At 40.5% G+C, this 22,775-nt stretch overlaps 1 protein-coding gene across 8 annotated transcripts in view; it reads right to left on the bottom strand.

Moving 5' to 3' along the window:
• Positions 1-9,380, bottom strand: part of LOC134417760 (hyaluronidase PH-20-like) — a 36,213-nt gene extending 26,833 nt beyond the window's left edge. For 5 of the 8 annotated variants that reach the window (XM_063155385.1, XM_063155386.1, XM_063155383.1 and 2 more), the window contains exons 1-2: positions 9,304-9,380; positions 7,821-7,957 (exon numbers count right to left, since the gene is read on the bottom strand). The gene's annotated coding sequence lies outside the window, so the exon portion shown is untranslated. Of the gene's footprint in view, positions 1-7,785; positions 7,958-9,224 lie in introns of all 8 variants that reach the window. The other 3 variants (XM_063155382.1, XM_063155384.1, XM_063155380.1) reach the window with 2 other exon arrangements.
• Between the last annotated feature and the right edge of the window lie 13,395 nt (positions 9,381-22,775).

Genomic DNA, 22,775 nt, shown 5'->3' with positions numbered 1-22,775 from the left:
TGCAAAAAATTAATTCTCACATGTAAGGAATGACCAGAAAAAAGTTGGATTCTACTGAGTAGAGACAAATGCAAAAATTTATACTGAGGTTGAAGTGATCAGCTAAGTAGCACAACAAAGACAGCGCAAGATGGAAATCAATGGAAGTCTAGGAGAAAGAGAGGAAGGAAGGATACTTTAAAGGAGATTATTAGGGAAATATGGTAATAATTTTTATTGTTATGAAATGGAAAAAATATTAAAAGAGATGAAGGAACATTTACATTCTCCCTGTCCACTAGAGTTTAGACAAGGACTAAGGAAGGCAAGGGATAGTCAGATGATCTGCAGACCCTTTCATATGATCAAGACTTGAAGACATTAAAATCTTCCTTAACCTGTCATCTTTATCCCAGAGTTAAACAATAGTGTCCTTTCCCCATCTCTTATCTTAATGGGCTCAAAATATCTACAGTTAAATATATTTTTTTCTTTTATCATGGCATCCCAATTAAGTTGAAATTTTAGTTCCAATCTATCCAGTTAGTATCTAATCTACCTGCTTCATCACATAAAATTTGTATAGTGAATATTCAGTGCTCTGGCATAAAATCTGTGGTGCAGCTGGAAGTAATTGAGTTAATGGCAATGAAGACTGTGCTATTTTCCCACTCTTCAGGCAAATTGGAGCCTAATAATTTCAATGACATTCACACATAACATTACAGTGAAGTTTTCATCCTGCTGCCTATTTTATCCTTCTGGGCAAGAAGATGACTCTTAAGCTGCCAAATTGATACTTTCCTTTATCGTTTAGAATTGGATTTCTCTCACCCATCTAAAAGTTATGTCTCTGCTCTGAGGTAGTTATTCCAGACACTCTATCACTGACAGAAACCTCTAAAGCATGACCCATCCCATCTTTGTACAACACCTATCTAGTAGATTTAGCCTTGCCAGGAGATACTTTCTCCTTCTGATAATGACTGAGTAAATCATGGACACATAACTGGGTCCACAGACACAAATGGTTGAAGTTGTACAGACTGGATGCCACAGAGCCCCTTCCAGGTAATTTCAGGCATTTAGCTGAGATGCTTGTCTTAGGAATGCAGACTATCTCTGCAGGAGCCTCTCAGGTCCTTCTCAAATCCTCAGCAGTGTGTGAGGGAGGAGCAATCACCCTGCAGAAGTGCCTGGCTCTCTAAATTGCCTGCAGGTGGTACCTAACAAGATCAGGCCTCTAATTAGCACACGAAAGGTAAGTTGGATGAATTCAAGACCTAAATAGCCAGCTATTCACACAGAAAATGAAAAGTAATTTCTCTCCCAAGGAGATGGAAGTGCTTTCTGCACTGTATTGCACTGCTCAGGATGTGATAATGGACAGTGTGAATACCATCACACAAAATTGCTCTATCTGAGAGGCAGTGCACAGTCTGAAGATAGGCTGGGGACCCACTGGGGCAGCAACTCTCTGGTGTAGTGGCTCCTCTATTTCTTCTCCAGGATACTGCATAACTGAATACTGCATGTTTAGCCTAATAGTCAATAAACTTACATAAATTCTAATAATCACCTACTTCAAAGGAAAAAAAGGACAAAAAATAGAATGAAAACATGTCTATTGATAACTTTTCCAAAGAGCATACTGTGTTAGGCAGTTAAGTCAAAGCATTGCCTGTACCAAGTTAGCTCCAAAAGATGCCCAATATGTAAGCAATTGTTTTAATCCAAAATAATTCAGGCAATGAAAATGTACATACTAATTATTTAATTTTTTATGTACAGGAACAAGGTGTCAACTTCTTGTATTGAAAAGCATTGATTAAATTGAAGGTAATGACATTTCATTCCCTGGATATATTTGTCAGAATCTTCAAAGTGAGATAAATTTTAATAGGTCACTTGGTCCCTTCTTTGAAAATGTATGTATATCCCCAAAATTCACATATTCTTTTCAAATACTTGCCACAGAGTAAAATAATCTTACAAATTCATTTTACCCTAATAGTCACCAGACCATTCGTAATCTTTGACATCATGCAAGATAGATCCTCCCTTTTCTGGTGTCTACAGCAATTTTTATTATAATTATGTTTGTCCTTTTACCAGGACAAACACATATTTATATATATATATATATATATTCTTTTCCCCTAAATTGCTTATAATGTTTAACATGTTTTTGAGGTAGGGCTCTATTCATATCAGTGGGCAATATTGCAGGTGCAGGGACACTGCCTTATGTCCCACTGCTACACCAAATTCCAAATTCAATTGTTTGGGGGTTTTTTGCAGTTAGATGAAGCTACTTGTTAGTTAGCCACTGATATTTGTTATGCTCTTTCAGCATTTCTTTTCTTAGATACAACTCTTTCACTGAGCAAATGTTTTTTGTTATTTTTCTCTATCTCCCTTCCTTGAGGGAGAAAAATCTTCCATTCTCTGATTCTTACCACTGAGTTTCCCCTATACCCAGTGGCCTGTGAAACTTGAACAATTTACTACAACTAATTCCCTGAGAACTGCCACTAACTCAGAAAATGTACTCTGATTCCCAGTGAATACAATTTGCTTACTGGCTCTTCTTGTCTCTGAGGGAAAATCAAGCAAACACAGATATTTTCTTGTTTTTACTTGTGAATCAATCTGAATTTGTTCATGCAAGGTAAAACTAAAATACTGCAGAATGGAAATACAGGTTGAAAATAATCAGGACCCTCTTATAACAAAATTTTTTTGATAACTGGGTGGAAGAAGAACTTGTTCTTGCATAGGAGGGCTAAGGAACAATTCAGAAATAAGACAGGAGGATAAAAAAGGTAACCAGATTCAAAAATATTGAAGGTTGCTAATACAAAGGAACAAAGAAAAGAGAATAAATGTTTATTGTCAGGAAGCAGGGTGGTGGCACAGGTAAATATATTTATTTATTGCGTTCATTAACAGTTTTTAAAAATTGCTTATAAAGTGCCTTGCCTTAGGATCTGACGCTGTGCCGTCAAAATCAAAGCACTTTTCTTTTTGTTGATTGTGCTATGAGTAGTACCAGGCTCTAGAGATACACAAAGATTCAGAATGTGAAGAAATCAGTGAAATGTTCTGAAGAGCTGAGAGAGAGGATTATTTTATAAGTGGAGCACAGGAACTACTGCTCTGCTGTGGTGGATTTTTATGTTGAAACTTGGACTGAAAATATTTCCAGGAGCCACAGGAAGGCAGTGTGTAGCAACTTCATTGTAGTTTTGAATACATGCCCAATATCTAAGGAAAGTATCATAAATATCAATTTTGCTACCCGAACTCAGCTTAGTTAAATATTTTTCAATGGCACATTAGTTTCAGGCAGAAAATATTGACTCTTGACCTTTTGCTTAATTCTGATTTTATCATTTAGATTGCTATAATGTAAATGACTGATACAATGTAAATTTGTATGTAAACAACCACAAGATTGTTTGGCATTTACAACATTTCCATCTTCAAAGTGCAGTTGGCTTTCTGTGAATGACCTGAAGTGATTGCACAAAAAGTGAGTTTAGGCCAGTAAAAGATGAGATGTGTCAGGCAGCAAAGTGCCTAAAGCCACAAACACTCAAGCACCTTTCCCAGCCCGTGCTGGCCAGCTGGCCCTGGGTGGGCAGAGAGATGCTTTCTGAAGTTCCCTTACCACAGTGAGGAGGCTTCCCAGGACTCAAAAATCCCAATTTCAGGGAAAACTAGTGTAGGCAGCAGGCAAAGAACCCCTCTTTTTGGGGGCCGGGTTTTAAAGCCCAGATGCTGAGGTCAGATAACCAGGGTATGTGGTGTGACCCAGGCCCCGATTTCACTCCTTCACCCCTCCAGAGGAACTGGCAGGCGAGGGGGTAAACCCTCACCTCTTCTCATGTTCGCGTACAAAATGGGTGGAGACAAAATCTCTGCTTTCATGCTCTTCCAGGGTCCCAAAAGTAAGACATTTTGAGGGGAATCCCAAACCTGCTTGAATGCCTCCTTTCTGGTTCCTTGCAAACAATTGCAAGAATCGCAGCAACTGTTATTGCAGAGGTATGGGTTAATAATGCAGTGTGTGATTTACATTTCTGGAGGGGAGGGATGGGGCACTGGTGAATAGAATCCCCTGAATACTGGTCCTGAGTGGCTGGTGTGTGTCCTGGTGTGAGGCTTCATCCAGCTGGCCTGTCCCCAGTGCTCACCCTCTGCTATCCCCATTTTGGGAATCTGGCTGTACCAGCCTGGCAGCTTGGGAAAACTGAATTCCCTGCAGAGCTGATAACGAAGTCTCTGATGTGTCTGCATGGAAAATAATAGATTAAACATTTCTGGCAAAAAATTCATAATCCTATTGGATCTTATGTAAAAGTTTCCAATTTGACTTACATTTTTCTTTTAGAGCACCATATTTTCTAACACAGTAATTTTTCCCCCACCCCAAGCCTGATACTCAGTCTTTTTGGCAATAAAGCAATCATATGAACTCTCTACATACTTGATTATTTTTCAAAGGGAAGAGTATATTTTCTTTCAAAAGTCATTTTTCCAAGTTAATTAGTTTGCATTAATACAGACTTTTCATTATGCAAATCACCTTACAAGCCCATTAGCTATTGTGGCTGTCACTGGTATTCTTGACTGGTTTAATTCTGCAGAACAGTGAGCAGCAGCCCCACACAAAGGGTTCACTACAGAACCATAACCTTATTATCTCACTCAACCCCACAAGGATAAATTTCAGCCAAGCAGAATTTCAGAGCAGCTCTGTTTGCCAATGGGTGAATGTCTGTCACTGAACTTGGCTTTTGATAGACGATATAGAGAATTCTTGCAGAAAGGAAGCAGAAGATTGAGAGGGAAGAGTTTTGTGGGAGAAACAGAAAGTGTAATAACAGTGGGGGAAAGCAATAAGCCGGTGAGTTTTACACTTTACATGGGGTGGAAAGGAACAGCTGGCTTGTGACCCTTAGAGAAGTTTTTTGAGGTATTTGCTCTTTGCAGTGTGGAAAACTGACAACATTCAAGGCCCAAAGGGAAGAACCTTCAATTTTGCCCAAAGCCAGAAAATTCAGTGTCTTGTTTTGTGACCTTTTTACATGCTAAACTTTCTGTTTTGCCTAAAGTGCTGTTTAAAGTACAGAAGTCTGATTTTATATGCAGAAGTATAAACATTGAAACCAAAGTTTTCATCAATAAGAGAAAATTCAGAGACCTGAATAGTCAGAAGCATTATCCAGCTTGCATAAAACTGTCCAACTGTAACTCATCTAAGTTTCCTGAACGAGACACATTTCCTAAGTGAGTTTTTTGAATGCAATTTCCAGTAATTTCTCTCCTCTTAATTTTGATAAGACCATCAGAATAGGATATATGTGGCATTTTTGTGCCATTTGTATTTTTAATTTTTTAAAAATTTTGCAAGAAGCATAGACTGTGGCAGGCTGGAAGAAAAGAGTCCAAAAGATGGAGTCTTATTTTTCCCTGGGAGTTCAAACTTAGTTTGCTTTGGGCAAGGATTGCTGGAAGGTGATTGTACCTGAAACTTCTTTTCTAGCCTTAGTTTTTACTCAAATTTGAGTGGTATTTCTTGTTCTATTTTCAGTGCTGTAATCCCTGAATTACCATTCTCACTATACCTTGGACCAGAGGGAGTAGGGTTTAGGCCTACAGAGCCACTTAAGTATTTAAAGCTTTTCAAAGCCTGAATTCTATTTAAATCAGTTGGAGCTGGTTGGTAAAGCACATTCTTGAACACAGAACATAGAGCCTGCAGTGTAATGTTAGAAAAAATATATCCCTATCACCTGTTTATTTACATTCTAAATATCTCAGGCTTTAAAATGTTAAACACTTTCTGCAGGAGTGCAGAAGCAAGTGTTTCAAAGAGTATTTTGACTTTAGTATTTAAAGCACAGGAGGTAAAGCTGCAAGAAAAGCTGTTTCACATTAAAATGGCGAGCTTTCTGATTAAATTTATTTCTGATAAAAATGAAATTGTTTCTTTTTTCTCTAACATAAAACATCAGTGTAAAGGGGAGAGAAAGTTCCAACAATATCAAAATGTCCTGGGAAGAAAAGTTTGTCTGTTAGTTGAAATTACTTTTCATTTTCATTTTATATTTAGTTAGAAATTAAAAAGCTGAAGGCAAAATCATTTGCTGAAACTAAACAGCTATAAAAGGATTTTGTCATTTCCTAACTGAAAAAATAAAAAAGTGTCTTTAAAGTGATAGCCAGAGAACCATCTGGATTGCATTATCTGTATCCCTTGGAAATAGGAGGACATAACTGCTGGAAAATGCAGTTGAAAATAAAGATCTCTGACAGTTGTTCCAAGTTGTTGTTTCTTTGGGTTTTTTTCTCCAAAGCCTTGCCTTTTGCCTGCAGGTTTCTTTCAAAAGCCCTGGCACTGCTGGGGCTCTGCACCGGCACCTCCCCTTCAGGGGAGCAGGAGCATCTCCTGCCCTGGGCTGCTCCTGGGCCCTCTGTGGGTGCCTGGGCTGGGCTCCTGCTCTGGCTGGAGCCCTTCCCTGTAGGACATCAGTCCAGGGAAAAAGCAGCAAAGTTCCTAAGCCATTGCCCTCATTTCTGCACTACCTGTTTCACTTTTCGCTTTTTGCTGCTCTTTGGGAGGAGGAAAAGGAAGAGGTATATATTGACAGGTGAAACTTCAATAAAAAGAAATCCTTTGCATGCTCACTTCTAAAATCTCCCTGTGTTGATTTGGCTTACAGGCTGTTTTATGCTTCTTAGTAGGTGAACTAATGGTAAAAATAAATTTATCATAATGTATGACTCCCTCAATGAGGAGATAAACAGGGATACAGCAGGCCCTGTCTAGGCTGTAAGGTGTTCTCTTGGATAAAAAATGGGTGGTGGAATAGCAGTCCAAAATGTATTCTATTTAGTATACTGCTTATCTGGCTAAAAGCTAATTATAGTACCTTGTTAGAAATAATTCCAAGTGACAGGTCTTTCTTTATTGCCATTACCATGTGCAAACACCATGAGCTGGCAGAGATTAACAAGCTCTACCATTTTGTACTGATGAAGTTTGTCCACCTGCCAGCATCACTTTTTTCCCCAAGTGGGTCTGTCTAAGAGAAGGTGATTTTTGATATCTCACTACCACTACTATTGCCATTAAACTAGTATGAAGACATCTTGAGTATGTGTCAATTCTCAGTAATTTTTTGTATTGTAGCCCTGGGTTCTGCCTGTTAGGAGATATTTTACTTTTTACAGTGCCAGACTGATGGGAATTAATGTACACACTGAAAATCAAAAGCACAGTCTCGTTGTCAACACTAACACTGTTAAGAGCAGCAAGTAATGCTGTAATGTTTATAACAGGTCTGTCTGTGTACGTGCAAATAAATTTGACAGACTGCAATATATTAATGAAATGATGCCCAGTATCCTCAAAAAGCAGCTTTTAGTAGATACTACTCACAAAGTTCAGCTATATCTGTGTGGTAGAGCTATTCTTTTGCTATTCTTAGCTTGTTACTAAAAGATGTTCCCTAATGTCTGTCTTAGTTTTCCTTGTATTTCTAGTTCTCCACATTACTGACCTGTCTCTATTAAATTCTAAGGTTAAATGAGACAGACAATGCTTTAAAAAATATGTAAATTCCAGTCAGGAAAAAAAAATTGTATTAGGAGTAATTAGTGCTGGGTATTTCCACATCAGATCCCATTAAAATGATGAATTAAAAAGCTTTTTGAAGGTGAAAAACAATCGCAGACCTTCATACGGTCACAAAGTATGTTCAGGACAGAGGGCAGAGCAGTTCTGACAGGTCTTACCTCAGCACTTTGCCCACAGCCTGCAGAGTTCTCACCTGGCAGGGAGGGATCTGGTCCTGAATGTTTCACTTGTAGGCTTCAGGAGATTCTTCTGCCCTGCCTTTCTCAGGACAAACACCCAGGCAGGGCACCTGCTGATGGTTTAGGGAACTTGAGGCTTCTTCCTGCTCACCTAGGTGTTAGGAGAGGTGCCTGTGTTACAGCATCCAGAGTTTCTCAGGGATGTAGCTCCTCTCATGCCTGGAGGTCACATCTTCAATGTGTTCTTGGTGACTGACACGAGAGGATCAAACACTTCCCTGCTGTTGCCCTGAGGGCATTGATGGCCTTTCTGTCCCTCCCTCTGTCCCAGCCTGGATCAGCCTGGGGCTGTTGGTCCCTGCCCCAGAGATGTTGCAGACCTGCCAGTCTCCAGCCCTGTCTCTGTGTGGATGCCTTGACCCATGCAGTTAGCTGAGCAAATACACATGTCCCAGAGCAACACCCTTATTCCCCTCAACCAGGCTTCAGGGGGTCAGGCTGCAGCACAGGAGAGCAACATTCAGTGAAAATTCTACTATATAACAGTCTGGCTGCCTCTGGGAAATAAAAGGTATAACAAAACTCAGGTCATTCCTACCAATTCAGCATATTATTCCAGTCAGAGTCCTGAATTCAGACCAAATACTTTCCCCACTTTATTAGACCCTTTATTGGTTTCCCAACCTGAAACTACAGTACTAGGCTGTTGAATAAAATGGGATAGAGTTGGGGTTTATCAGCATCATCTGGTTCTCCCTCACATATTCAGAAGATATATTCTAAGGACACTTAGCAATTCACTCTCTGCTGGTCACATAGTTGAGAATTTCAGAGAATGGCACCAAATCATAAATGTGAAATAGGTCTCCTAGTAGCCAGATGGTGAGAGAGCCAAGTGGTGATGAGACATTGCTAGGAAAACTGCCTGTGTTGAGGGAATGTAACAGTCTAGAGTGCTAGCAAGTACCTGAGCAGAGGATTTTAGGGCTTTGGTAACATCTACAGGCTAGGTATAAGAATCTTGGTTCATTGTGGTTGCTACCATTCTGCATTTATTAGCAAGCACAGAGAAACAAACCATCTTTGTGAATGATCCCATATGTTAGGAGACAGACATTTCTTTTATAAACATGAATTTATGCAGACTAAACCCACAAAACCCCAGTGCAAGCGGTTTTGAGAACACTTGGTGATGATCTACTTTTCTATGTACAATATAAGCATTGTGTTCTGTCCCAGGCATCTCCATAGGGTTGGCAGGTGTGACACAGGGTGCACAGGAGTTCCATGTCCATCTGGGACAGTGGCTGAAGGCCAGGTAAGGTATACCTGAATCCCACCCTTTACTTAGGAATGACCCAGCTCAGACAATAGCAGGCTTAAACCAAAATAAGGAAATTGATACAGAGGTTTTTTACCTGGTTCTGATGAGGTCTGCTGCTTACAAGTTTTTGCAGGAGAGAGCTACCAGAACTGTCTGTTCCCAGGCTACCTTACCTTTATACTGGCTGGCAGACATTCAGTTCTTCCAGTCCTTCCCTAAGTGGCACGGAGTGAAGTTTGTGGCACACCACTTATGCCCACATTCACTTGTTACAGCATGTACTCTTTGGCACAGCAAACAAAGCAATCCAAACCTCCTCCCAGCTTTGGAGATCAGGAGGGGTGAGGGCCCTTGGAATGCAGACAGAAGCATTTGGTGCTTTGTAAAAACTGAAGTCCCTGATCATAGATATGAAGAGAATGAAAACCAGCCATTGGAAAATCTGCAAGCTCCTGAAAAGGCACAGGTCAGAAATGTGACAGACAGGTGGAGGCTTGAAGTGAGAGTGTTTGTGCTTGTGACTGACTCCTCTTGACCCCGTGCTCCTTGGTGGAGCTGGACATAACTCCCTGACAAGCAGAGCTGCTCAGCAGTGGCTGGGGCAGCCCCAGAACCTTTATGACACCTCTGCCCATGGGACAGACCCAGGGAGTCTGAAGGGCAGAGCTGCCAAGGAGCTGTACAAATTCTGCTCCTCATGAGGAGCAAAGCAGGGGGGTGCCCAGCTCTGCCAGGGTACACAGGCTGATTTCTGATTCCCTCTCCCTGTGTGGCCCAGACAGGGAGACACGGAGGAGTTTGGTTTGTTGGCCCTGTTGCTGTGCTGCCTCACCAGCTGCGTGGGCTCTGTCTGGAGCACCGTGGCACAGGAAGGGACGCGGGGCTGTTCAGCAAGCAGAGCCTTGGAAGCCAGCGTGGACACAGAGTTACCAAGGCAAACTGAGCTGCAAAACATCTGCGGTTTTTTGAGTTGTCCCGAAAGAAGATTTGGACTGCACTGTGTAAAAATAGTCAATAAAGAAGATTAGAATAAGAAAAGGCAAGGTCACTCTTATATTTCAATCAGCAGACAAATTCACCTTGTTTTGGAAGTGGTCCATTCCCAGGAAATTTGAGATAATATGGATAAGTCATATTTGCTCGTTTCTACACCATCAAATCTTCCACTGAGGAATGAGAAGATTTAAAAGATTATCATGTTTTTCCAAACCATGAGTTGATTACTACTACAAAGTCTATTTGAGAAACCAGGTAATCACATTCTTCTAGGTAGATTTCAGTAGATGTGAGACTCTGCATAACACTTTCTGTCTGTTTCCAGTTAATATTTTAATGAGCAAGTTTTCTTCAGCAAGCCTCTTAAGGAAACAGCAAACTATTTGAAAAGAGAAAAAAATTCTAAAACAATACATTTTACATCTTTCTCCATTAACATTTGCCTTGAATATTGATTGAAAGAATTTGACTGATCTGGTCAGAAAGATTGAGTGACTCACAAGGCACAATAAATTTGTGGATAAGTAACCTATTCCAAAAAATGACAGAACATTAAAAAATTAAAGATTTTTATGTAAAATTCAGGTGCTGCATTCTATTTGATAAATAGGCAAACCATGCAAGTAAAGGTAGTCTGCTACAACTGAAGCAAATTTTTATTTCATAGGTTTTGTGACAACATGAAGAAATGCCTTTTCGTGCACTGTAGTTCTGTTATGTTGAAATATGTGTATGCAATTGTGGTGGGATAGAATGTAAGAAAAGATAGTGCAGAAGGTAGTCTCACCCCTGAGGAGTTGCAGCTGTACTAATCACCAAAGATTAGGAACAGGCCTGCCCTTAATAGGCCACAGCTGTGTCCAATAAGAGTGCTACAAAAAAGTGGATTAGCTGGGTGAGGAGAGAGTTGGAGTTTATTGGTTATGCTGTGAGGAGATGACCATGAGAAATCACTGAGAAGGTATGGGGGCTTTTGCAATAAGATAGTACCATGCAAAAATGTTTTAAACAAGTAGATGAGGCAATTCTCACAGTGCTTCTGTGTCTATAGGTCTGGTGTTAACGCTGTGACCTAAGCAGACACTGACCAGGCCCCACCAGCCAGGGGGTTCATGTCTCTCTGCAGTGCTGTGCTCCACAGGTGTGCACCCAGGGAGGCTTTGTTCCCACCCTGCAGCGTGGGCAGCACCAGAGCCCTGCTGCCCCAGGAACAGCCTGTGACAGTGCCACAGGTCACCAGAGCTGATCACAGACATTGTAGAGACCCTTTTTGGTTGACTTGAGTTCCTCCCTGCTTTCTAGGTCTTGAGCCTGAGGGCAATTCTTTGAGGCTCACATCAGCAGTCTCAGGAGTTAGTAACTTAGGAGTTTTTTATTCAGCAGCTGAAACTGGGAGCAGGCTGATGGGAGAGCTGGGAATGGGGCTGTGAACTAGATAAGCCAGGTGTGAGTTTGGAGTGGGACTGAGTACTTTAAAACCCTTGTGTGGCATTTTCATTCAAAAGTAAAAGGCTTTTACTTGAGTTGCTTTAAGTCATTGTAAGAGTATAGGGAGGAAGGGTGAACCAAATCTACTTTTAACAGCTAGCTAGAAAGCATTCAAGAAAGGATATCATGTAGTTTAGTAATCCAGTTAAGACAGATAAACAGCTTATAGCCTCACTTGGCAAGATCTGGCAACACTGCTAATTGCAATTCATGGTTTTAGTTCTTTTTATACAAGTCTTTGACTCCTTTATTTTGAATGAATGACTGAGAGTGCACAGTAGAGATGGACCATATATCATTTCTGGTACCACTCCCCCCATTTAGCTGCTTTTGCTGAGAACAATGGGATCAGGAGTACAGCGGTGCCATGACTGCTCTTACAAGGACTCTGCCTGTGCACAGGCACTGAAACAAATGGGAAAGAGCCCAGGGGAAACATAGCAGACACCTGAGGTGAAGAACAGTCCCTTTGTCCTGTGCTCTTCTTGCTGGTGTCTGCTTTTGCAGAATGTACAGTTGCAGTGGTTTGTGGTAAGGCAAAACTCTGTTCATCCTTTGAATTTGGGAATAGCCTGTTCACCTGGGATCTGAGGGCTCTCACCATGTTCATGGCTCAGCCATCAGCAAAACTGTCTCTGGACTACAGTTTGACTATCTGTAAAATGGTTGTTTGGGGCTTTGTAAAGCATTTCAAGATTCATGGCTGGACATGCTATAAAAGACCAGGTGTTTACTGGGAACATTATGTGAGTGACTTAAAAGTCACCAACTATTACAAACAGTAGGCATTAGGCTCTTTTTGATGTTTAGCTTTGAGTTTTCAGTCATTTCTCCACACCACACAGGTCAAACAGTATGCCTTGATCAGTGGTCCAGCACCTTTGGGATGTGTTGGCATCTGGGGCAGAAGTTTTTAGAGCTGATCTGCAGAGAAAATCTACTGTGTCTGAGACACACTGGATCTGCAGCATGATGAGAATAGACATGACACTTTTTGAAAACGTCATATTCAATGCTCAGATGTCACTCATCTGATCTCATCTGTAGCCATGAACGTAAATGCCAGACTAAACTTTCAATCAGAAAAAATGGGCATGCTTGGAGAAATCCATCCACAAGCTAATCCCAGCCAAATGTGTTCCTTCATAAATAAAAATTATTATTTCTTCTGCACTCTATATTTTGCCTGACAGCACTGGGGGAAATCCTCCAGGTCCTGAAAAGCAATAGTAAGTCTGTAGGAGTTAGCAAAGCTGGTTGCCAATACACCAGGCAAGGAGCTTACTGAGGGCAACCAGCAAGCAGCCCAGCAACTCACTTTCCAGTGACTGCAGAGCAGCAGGTGACATCCCCCAGGGGTCACATCTCCCACTCACCCTCCCCATTGCTCCGGGCTTTGCACTGCTCGGGCACTCTGCCTGGGCACGGTTCAGGTGCATGGCACTCCATGCGTCCCCTGCTGGAGCTGCCTGACAGGGAAGGGGCAGTGGGGCAGGCTGGGGTGCAGATGGAGCTGCCAGCACACCCTGCCTGCAGGGCTGCACCAGGCCTGGCTCCACAGAGACCCCGCCGCCCTCACGGCCCTGCCACCCTCACTGCCCACCTCCGAGCACAGCCCTGCCACTGCAAAGCTGCCAAGTGAAATTGTTCCTCTCCAACTCTGTTTGCCAAGATTGCACAGGACCAGTCATGCTGATTGTTCATTAGAAACCCTTAATATGAGTTTAATGACACCAATTTTTTTTTTTGCAGCGCCAGCTGGTATTTTAATAGCCTTAATAATAGCACATATTAGTAGCATTATTACTTGTTTGTGTAACGCTCCACCTTCACTGTGCTATGCCAGCAGTAACTAATGAATGTGTTCTAGGAAATTGATCCACCTGAAGCAGATTTCTCTGAGTGGAGCTCTAACTTTGGGGAAATAGGATGTAAGCTTGGTGTGGGAGTGGATATGAGAGAGATTTAAAGCTCTTTTTAGATTTATGGAATAGCTTCCAATTCCTGCTGATGCAGAAATCAGTTTAAAAATAGATAATTCCACCTGGGCCATTTGTGTGTGCCTGCTGCTCCAGACTCAGCCAAGAGCAGCAGACCTGCTGTGTAAGCCAAGCTGACGAGAGGTAGGAATCCAAGATGGGGGGAATGCCAGTGTTACATCTTTCAAACAGTCTTTTCCATCCATCCTCCATATGACCAAAACAATTAATAGTAAGAATAGATTAAATAGACCATATTACTAGACTACACAATCAGGGGTGTCGGATGAAAACAGCTTGATCAGCAGCCTCAGACATGAAGACACTGAAAACAAGAAAACCAAGGCTACAACTAATTTAGGTCTTCTGTTTGGGCTTGAATATTCTGCTTTACTCAAAATACTTGCAGGCCTAGATTAGTGTATGAAGTTGGCAAGATAAAATACTAGGCATATAGACAGCAGAAGCAAGAGGAAGCTAAATTTTACAGCTGAGATCTGGCCCAGCCCCTGGTCCATGCTGTAGCTGTATATGATGGCAATAGCTATAAATGTATTGAAGCTGTTACCCAAAAGATGGTAGTCAGCACCTCCAGAAGGAGTCAGAACTTGGGTGGTTCAGTGGGAGCAGATGTCGGCCAGACTTGTGCTGAGCTCTTGTTCAGGTTGGGTGTTTGACTTTTGCTATTTGTTATATGCTTGGTTCCCACCAACGCCTTGATGTCCCACATGGATCATCTTTTACCGGCACTGCCCTTCTCCCTGTGATATTTAGGAATCAGAGAGCTGTTGCTAATTTTAGGCACAGTTATGCTAAGCAGGACTCACAGCAGCTCCCACGATGATTTGTGTGGGATCTCATTTTTATGCAGTCACCCGGGCTCTTCCTCTAGATCCACTTTGCTATCCAGCCCTTTGATTTTCCTACCTACCTGATAAATCATCCCAGCACACAAGGCCCAAATGGCTCTATTCCCATTTCTCACCATCTCACCTATTTCCTGGCTCCTTCCTCTACTGCCCTAAAAAAAGCACAAGAGGACGTAGCAGCTACTTTGAGGAGAACCTGTAATTGCTGCTTGGGCAGTCACTAAAAAGGTTGAGACAATTTTCTTTGCCAAAATTCCACCAGAAAAGTCAAGGAACGAACTGAAGTTCAATGCTATTTTTCACATACCAGCTGAAAGGTTTTCTAATTGATTAGCAATTAGCCAGACTCACAACTGGTATAAATCAGAGAAATCCCACTGAAGTCTCTGATTCATTTTCTAGATGGTAAAAAATTCAGCAGGACCTTTAAGCTGCCAATGTTATCCATCCAACAGCTGGCTAAAATTCAGAAAGATAGCACATTTTCTGTAATGCTCTTTGACTTTAAGTACTCTTTATGGGGCAGATATAATCAACACAAGAGCTAAAGTGAAAAATCAGAGGTTTTAAAAAAAACAGAACCAAAGAAAGCATGGATCTGATAAACGTAGGTTTTAGGAATAAAAGTCAAAATGCAAAGTCAGATTTTTACAGATGTGTGTTTGTTACCATAATGAATCAAACCCAAGTTTTAACAGTTCTTCTGTCTCTTGGATGGAAGTTTACCACTCCTGTCAAAGTGACTGGAAGGATTTTGCTAGCTTTTGGTGGGGGTGGACTGCATCCCTTATGAAGCCCAATTCCCCAGCAGGTGTGGGCATTGCCTGTGTGCACAGCAGAGTTGTTGCATTTTGTTCCCTTTCTCTTTTCAGTTCTGCTTCTCAAAAAATTCAACTCAAGCTGTTTGAGATAAATATTCTAATGAAACTGAAGGCCTGGGAGCTGAACAGCCTTGGGAGAATTAGAGTGGCAAAGGAAGATGGGGAAAGCTCCAGAATCTGCCTGTTCTCCTGTAACAGACAAAGGCTTTGTCTTATGCAATAAACAAACATTGCCCGAACTTCGTTCATGTATTCTGGGAAGCCTAATAGTGGGTCTGTTTCTAACATGCAGATATATTAGAAAAATTAGAAAACTTTTGTAAACTTGGTAATGCTGAGGGCACTTCTATATTTTTTTCAGCTGCCTCACAAAACAGAACTGGTTTGTGGCTGCTGCTCTTTAGTGTATGCATCTTATTTCAGGACATAAGTTAGGACATACTGTTTTCTCTGTCTGCTTGACATTGTTGGGCAAGTATGTCGCTGCTAGTGAACTCTATAGCATATCAAGATGAGACAATTATATATGTGATACTGAGTGGTGATATTTCATTTTACAGGCCAGCAACTCTAATAATCATTTAGATAAATGCAAGACCAGACTGTAAATTACATATTTTCTTTAATCTTCTATTTATTTAAAATATAACTGAAACTATTTATGACTTTATTAGAATTTTTAGATTTACTCTACAATAAATCACAATGCAGAATATAAAGCAATATAAGAAAACGTGTATTATTAAAACAAAAACACTATACTCAAGAAGTGGAGAAAAGGATTTTACGACGTATAGGAACACCCCTTTCTTCCCTCTCAGGAGTTACTTGTAAACCTTTTGTGGTTATGTTGCCATAAGTGAATGATATTAAAATCTGTGTTGTGTTCTCATAAAGAGGGACTTTCTTGGTAGCAGAGGCATGTATTAGTCTTTATTTCAGAAATGCAGTCATTTAAACTAAGGACTTTTTCCCTAAATGCTCAGCTGCCATCCTTCCTCCCACTCCCTGGGAAAAACTCAACATTGTCCTGTTTGTTTAACATAGTTTGTGTAACTCTGACAGAGAGAGTGAAAAGCTGAGAAAGCCTTTGCCTTCAGTACTGAGGCCATTTAAATGACATGTGCCTGAAGATTTGGAAAGAGTCTGGACTTAACTTTGCAAATTCTATGTGCAGCAAGAAACTGCAGAACTGCTCCAACTCTAAACAAATCTACAGGGAATAAATGCTCAAGCCTTCACCAGCCACAGCCACTGAGGTTTAAAAAAAGAGCCACAATTTTCCACACTTCTAAATACTCAGAAAGTCACATTTAGTTGAGACTTCATTTTTCTGTGGGGAGTTTGTAGTTTTGCAGGGAGACTGTGAAAGCTGATCTGAGTAAGCAGCCTCATTGGCTAAGCTAGAAAATCCTGCATTAAATTTGGAGCCTAATAGAAAATTAAGGTATCAATTCAGCAGGTTAGGGTTCAAGATATATTAAGATTTAAATATAATCCTGTAATTTTTAGAATGTGGCATTCTTCAGCCTTCTACATCAGTGGAGCACAAGGTGAAAGTATCTGTAAAAAGATACAAGAGATAGGTAATTTGTTCCACTATTCTCAGTACAATTACATTGGTAATTAAATTATACAATTTATGCATAAAATAATCTGTCATGGTTTAGGGTATGAGGAATCAGAGCAGTAGTTACTTTTTAATCCACTCTATATAAAAAGGGCAATAACAGAAACAAACTCCTAACTATTAATCTGAGTCATTAGGTGTACTTAGGAGCCCTATTCCCATCAATTTCAATGTAGAGCACAATTAAAAATGAATGTGAGATGCAATCTGTACAGAGTTTAAAGTGCTGTATTTATTAGTGTTATTGCTGAGTTAAGGCATCATTTCAGAGAGTTAAGCACCTGAGTTATGCCAAGGCAAATCTACTTTGCACTTGACTGTCAAACTGATTTGCAGCAAAGCCCCAGTCTGGGATTAAGATCAACATCCAGACATCTGGAACTGGTTGAGTGATAACGAAAAATCCTGACTGTAATATCAAGCAGCAGAAATGGGCAAGAAGGTGTAGCATTACCCTTCAGCTGCCTCAAGGCTAATGGGAGAAAAATAATTTAATACTGAATAAGGCAGGATGGTTGGGATGAGGGCTGCCTACACTGCATCAGAATTGCTGATTTAATTTGTAACACTAACTGAACCTTGCTGTCACATGGATCTGTACCTCCTAACTGGCTGAACATACAGATGGGGTTTGCCTGATTGGATCTACATGAAGAAACAAGGCCATGAATTTTACAGCCACTTCATGGTGTAACAGCAACCAGGTGCCAGCATCAAACATCTGTCCTTTTCTGGGCCGAGAGGAAACAGAAGGGAAACAAGAAGATATCTTTGTTGCCAAAAGCTGGTGGGATATGTGGTACACAGTGCCAGAGAATTACTAAATGTGAATATTCCAAATAACCTGAAATTCAGAATTAGTATCAGATTTCCCATTTCAAAGTGACTCATAGAAAAGCCTGGGAGAGTGATCAGCAGGTAATTATGTCAGAGCAGCTTTCCTTCTGTCCTGTTCTCATTCCCATCTACAAAACCATTTCAATAATCTTGGTTGCCTCCACTAAAAGATTCGATGTTCTGAGAACTCTACATAGTTTCAATTATTAGTGAGATACTAACAGATTTGTATCTACTTGTTAATTTTTTTATTAGGCCAAGAAACATTTAAGGTTATTCTCATACCTTATACCAAAAAGTATTGTTAAAATCCAAATCACATAGGATATTTTTTGTTATCTAAATGCTCAGGAGCTTATCAAAATCTTAACCAATTTGGATAACAAGCACTTTCAGATGTAGCTGTGTTTAGGCATCTATACATGCTTCTTTAAAACATGTTTTTGCTTGCAATGCATGCCTTCTGATTTGTTTTAGGAATGTTCTAACATGGAAGAGACACCTATCAAGAGCACAAGACCCTGGTGGTGTAACTCCCTGGGAGGCACCCCCACTTGATGCTGGGCCTACTGAAACCAAGGGAGCTTTCCATTGACTTCACATGGCTTTGGACCAGACCATCAAAAGCACTAAGAGGGCCCTGTGCTTATGATCTGCTCCTTGACTTTTATTTTCATCCATTATTTCCACTTGATATCGCTAAGAATTGATAAGTCTCACAAACATGAAAGAAAGAATTCCAGTTTATACTATAATGGGAGAAAGTATGTTTACTATATTTAAAAGCATCCATTCTTGTAGATATACAGGGATTACTTAATTTTATCACTACCACTCAGTAGGAATAATACCAGAAATGGAACTTCAATCCAGGGCAGGAAAAAAAGTGTACAACTAGAATAATTTTGTCCACTGTCAGTTTCATTGCAACACATTGTATTATGTTTCACATCCACAGTTTTACCATGCAACTGCTGAGAGCTCAGGTGTAGATTTTCAGGCCTGCTTAGGTATCTACCTCCTGTGTTGTCATTGTATTTCAAAAGTTCCATACCTTCTCAGTGATTTCTCATGGTCATCTCCTTGCAGCACTGACTCCTTCTTCTTCTCAGCACAACCAACAAACTCCAACTATCTCATCACCCAGCTAACCCACTCTTTTGCAGCACTCTGTTTCTTATTAGACACAGCTGTGGTGATTGGTACAGCTGAAACTCCTCAGGTGTGAGACTGCCTTCTGCACTATTCTCTTACATTCCATCCTTCCACATTCATGCTATAAAATAATTTAGTCACTGTAATAGTAATGTTTGGTATGTCTAAATCTTAGTGATATAGGCATCGAGAGAAACTCATGGTGTGAAGTTCACAAGATGCTCTGTCATGGTTTCATCCCAGGAAAGAAATGTGCAAATGCCACCACATCAGTTAAAGAAAGCAAACTGTGGCCAACAGGAAACACAAAGAGAAGAAAATAGATGTCTAAAAAGTTATAAAATTAGAAATCAGAAGTGCTCTTCACAGGAGAACAGAAGAGAGAGGATTTGATCTTAAAAGTGCAGCTGATCAAATGTACGCAAATATCTCTCCCGTAGCCTGTGTCCAGCCTCAAAAGGAGAGGGATGCTAGCAGAGGAGCAGAAGGACACCTGGGACAGCTTTCCCCATGAGAGCAGATCATGTCGTGGGGTTTGGGAAGGTTCTTTTCACTGTGCCATCCTGCTCATCCTCTCACACTGCAGATCCCAGCCTCCTGACCCTCACAAAATCATCTGGCCTGCCAAGACTGTTGAGAAATAAAAGCTAAATCCCACTGGGGGTTCCCTCCCAGCTAAAAGGTGCATTTCTAGTTTAGCTGCCCCACTTTATTGGGTTTATTCAGTGGCAAAAATCTGGGCCTATGTATCTGGATATCAGGGTAGACATTTATACAGGATGCACCAATGTATTAGAGACAGTTGCAAATTTAACATATTCACAGAAGATTTTATCAAATACTGCTTCACTCCCCTATTGTTCAGTTACTGGGAGTGTGACTGTCTTTCTCTAACAAGTGACCTTAATGGAGACAGCAACAAGAGTCAAACTAACATCTAATTCAATGCCACTCAGAAAATATTGAAACATTTTGTTTCCCACTAACATGTACTTCAGCCCTACAGCACAAGCAAAATGTCAAATGAATCATTTTTACACCCTTCCTTTGAAAAATCCACCACAACCATACTCTGATTTTTAAAAAACTGCATTTCTCTGAGAAAGTCATTCCATTAAAAAAAAGTCTTTAATTTTCTTCACTATGAAGATATGCTTCAGAAAAATTTTAGTAGATATCCTTCATTTATTTTTTGAAAATAAATAGCCTGAATTAAGTTTAATTATTTTTTCTTTAAAGAAGGATCATTGTAAAGTTGATTAATTTCTCATTGATTAGCTGTGTTTTAATCACAATCTCTCCTAACCTAAATGGAATCTTAAATATTTCTTTCTACAATGGAATCCTGTTAAAAAAATAATGAAAGTTCTTCTCACTTGCCTCCAAGAGCTCTATTAACATAATGTTTGTTCAATGCACAATTGCTTTTCTAACATATTTATTACAGCAATAACTCTCTGAGGATATATGAGGATAATAACCTGTGTTTAAAGAAGGAAAAGCAGCTAAGAGGTGCAAATTCACAAAGGTCAAAGCCTGATGGGATCTTTAAGGTTCTGAAACAAAAAGAAATAATAGGAGCAGATGGAAGTTGGATTTTATGTTGCAAATGTTTGCCTGAATCAAGTAGAAGAAAAAGCAGGGAACAGGTCTCACTGATCCCTGTTTTTCCTGCATCTGTGTATTTTTTTATCCAGCGACACATATTCTAATACAAAGTCATATATAGTGCTCCTATATATATGTATTATATATTTTATATATTATATGCTTTATATATATAAATATATAGATATATAATACTCCTGCTTCTAGTAATACTTGTTAATTTTATTTTAAATAGTCATGTCTTTAAAAAAACACAGTGAGACAATTTGTTTTGGACTAGAATATATGCATTCTTGTCTCAGTATATATACTAATATACTAATACTTTTCTTTCTCAGTTCCTGACTGTTTCATTCCTCTTTATCTTGCGGCTCAAAGCATAAACACCTTTATCACACTGACCATGAAAGAGGAAAACATGAACTTGAATTCACTCAAATGGAAAAGAAACTCAGAATCTCCCTTCATGATTCATTTCTGGGAGGATGGTCTGTCCAGTATGACCTCCAGATGATATGGGTTGACTCTTCCTACCTCGTGCTGCTTTATTCAGAAGCAGGAGTTTTCTGCTGTCCTGGTGGTACCTGTCAGCTGAGCAGAAAACAGGCTTCTAGACTGTTAAACAGCCTGATCTCAGAAAATGTTCCTGAGATCTGTGCATTTTTGACTCAGCCTCCAAGGGCCTCCACTCCCTCTCTGTGCTTTATGGGCATTAAGCCCCAGGGCAGAGCTGCAGGGTTTGGGTTTTGGCTGGGACAATGACAATGTTCAGCCCCCAGCTGAGCGCGTGAAACTTTTCCTTGGATCCACTCTGCCTTTCCTCTTGACTGACTGAAGCCAGCCCATTGCCTAAGCAGTATTTAGAGAAGGTAACTGCAAATCTGGGGAAGGCAGAGTCTACAGAGCTGCCTGGATGGTCCTCAACAACTTTCACTTCATCACAGTCAGTTCCTGAATAGCCCTGACACTGTGGCAGACCATGTCTCTGCCATTATTTCCAGGTCTTCATTTGATGATTCTCCTCTAACAATGAATCCTTGGTTCTCCAAGGCATCTATCTGCAAGGTCTTAAAAGTTAAGTGTAGATATGTTGAAGATCTCCAGGTTCTTTGCACAGATGATATATTGTCCTGACAAAGATACCTTCTTCACATCTCAGCTGCTGTTGTGACATTGATAATGTAGGGTTCAAATTCAGAATCAGTGAATTTTTGCACTTCTCTTCAGTTGCTCTGTAAATGGTAGAAATTTTAGCTAATATGAGACTACCCACTTTATTTTTTTCCTCTTGCATTCTAAAAAATATGCAATATGTAAGGAGCCTGCATTAATGAATTCATCCAGGATAACATAAATTTCACTAATTTAAAGGATTATTATGAATTTTTATACTGAAAATACAATCCTATTGAGGAGCAAATGACTTCAGCAACTTGCATTCCCCAGGAAACATCCGTGTGTAGATCTTTCAAGAAGCCATGATATATGCTAGAAAAGCAGGTGATGTCAGTGTGGCTGTGTGGCAAGACTGTGGGTGTCTGGAGCTGATGGAGAAGTTCCAGAAGATTGCCTTTGCCACTTGAATGGGGTAGAAGGAAATTCACCCTCCTATTCATATTGATTCTGACAGAGACCATATCCAAATGTTTAAAAAATTGGCTGAAGTAATTGAATTTGCTGAGGACAACTGAACATTTATTTTTGGCTATTCATTCTCATGCTGGCTGGGTTTTCTGTACTATCTGCTAGGAGAGAAACAGCCCAGAACACCCATTTCACATAGCTCTAAGGAAAAAGTCTTTTTTTATGACAAAGTTTGATGTGTGGCTTTCTGAAAACTCCAGGACATGGCAGAGCCTCAAAAATCAGTCTTTGATTTTAACATGGCTAGGTCTGATATGCAATACAAAACCTCTCCATCTGATCAGCCTGCTTTGTTTTTCTTGCCCACACACAAGGACAGTTCTCAAAACCTGACAAATTGCTGAGCACCACCACTAGACCTTGTCTGGTGTGCTAATCATGCTCTAGATAATTTCCTAGTGTTTTACCCAGCTGGGAGAGAATTTGACCAGGATGATGACTGCTGAAGAACAGCCTTCCAAAATACCAATGGCTTCCCACTACTGGTTGCCTCACAAGAGGCTTGTTAGGCCAGGAAGGGCTGACCACATTCCATGTTGTCCTGGCTGGAGGACAGCAAGGGCTGGTTAAGCACTCAACTCTGCTGGTGCTGAGTACTCAGGGCTGGTGCAGTCAGAC

Source organism: Melospiza melodia, chromosome 4, assembly GCF_035770615.1.
Source record: "Melospiza melodia melodia isolate bMelMel2 chromosome 4, bMelMel2.pri, whole genome shotgun sequence".
NCBI classification, from domain to species: domain Eukaryota; kingdom Metazoa; phylum Chordata; class Aves; order Passeriformes; family Passerellidae; genus Melospiza; species Melospiza melodia.
The sequence above is the reverse complement of the archived record's forward strand: the minus strand, read 5'-3'. Positions and strand labels throughout refer to the sequence as shown.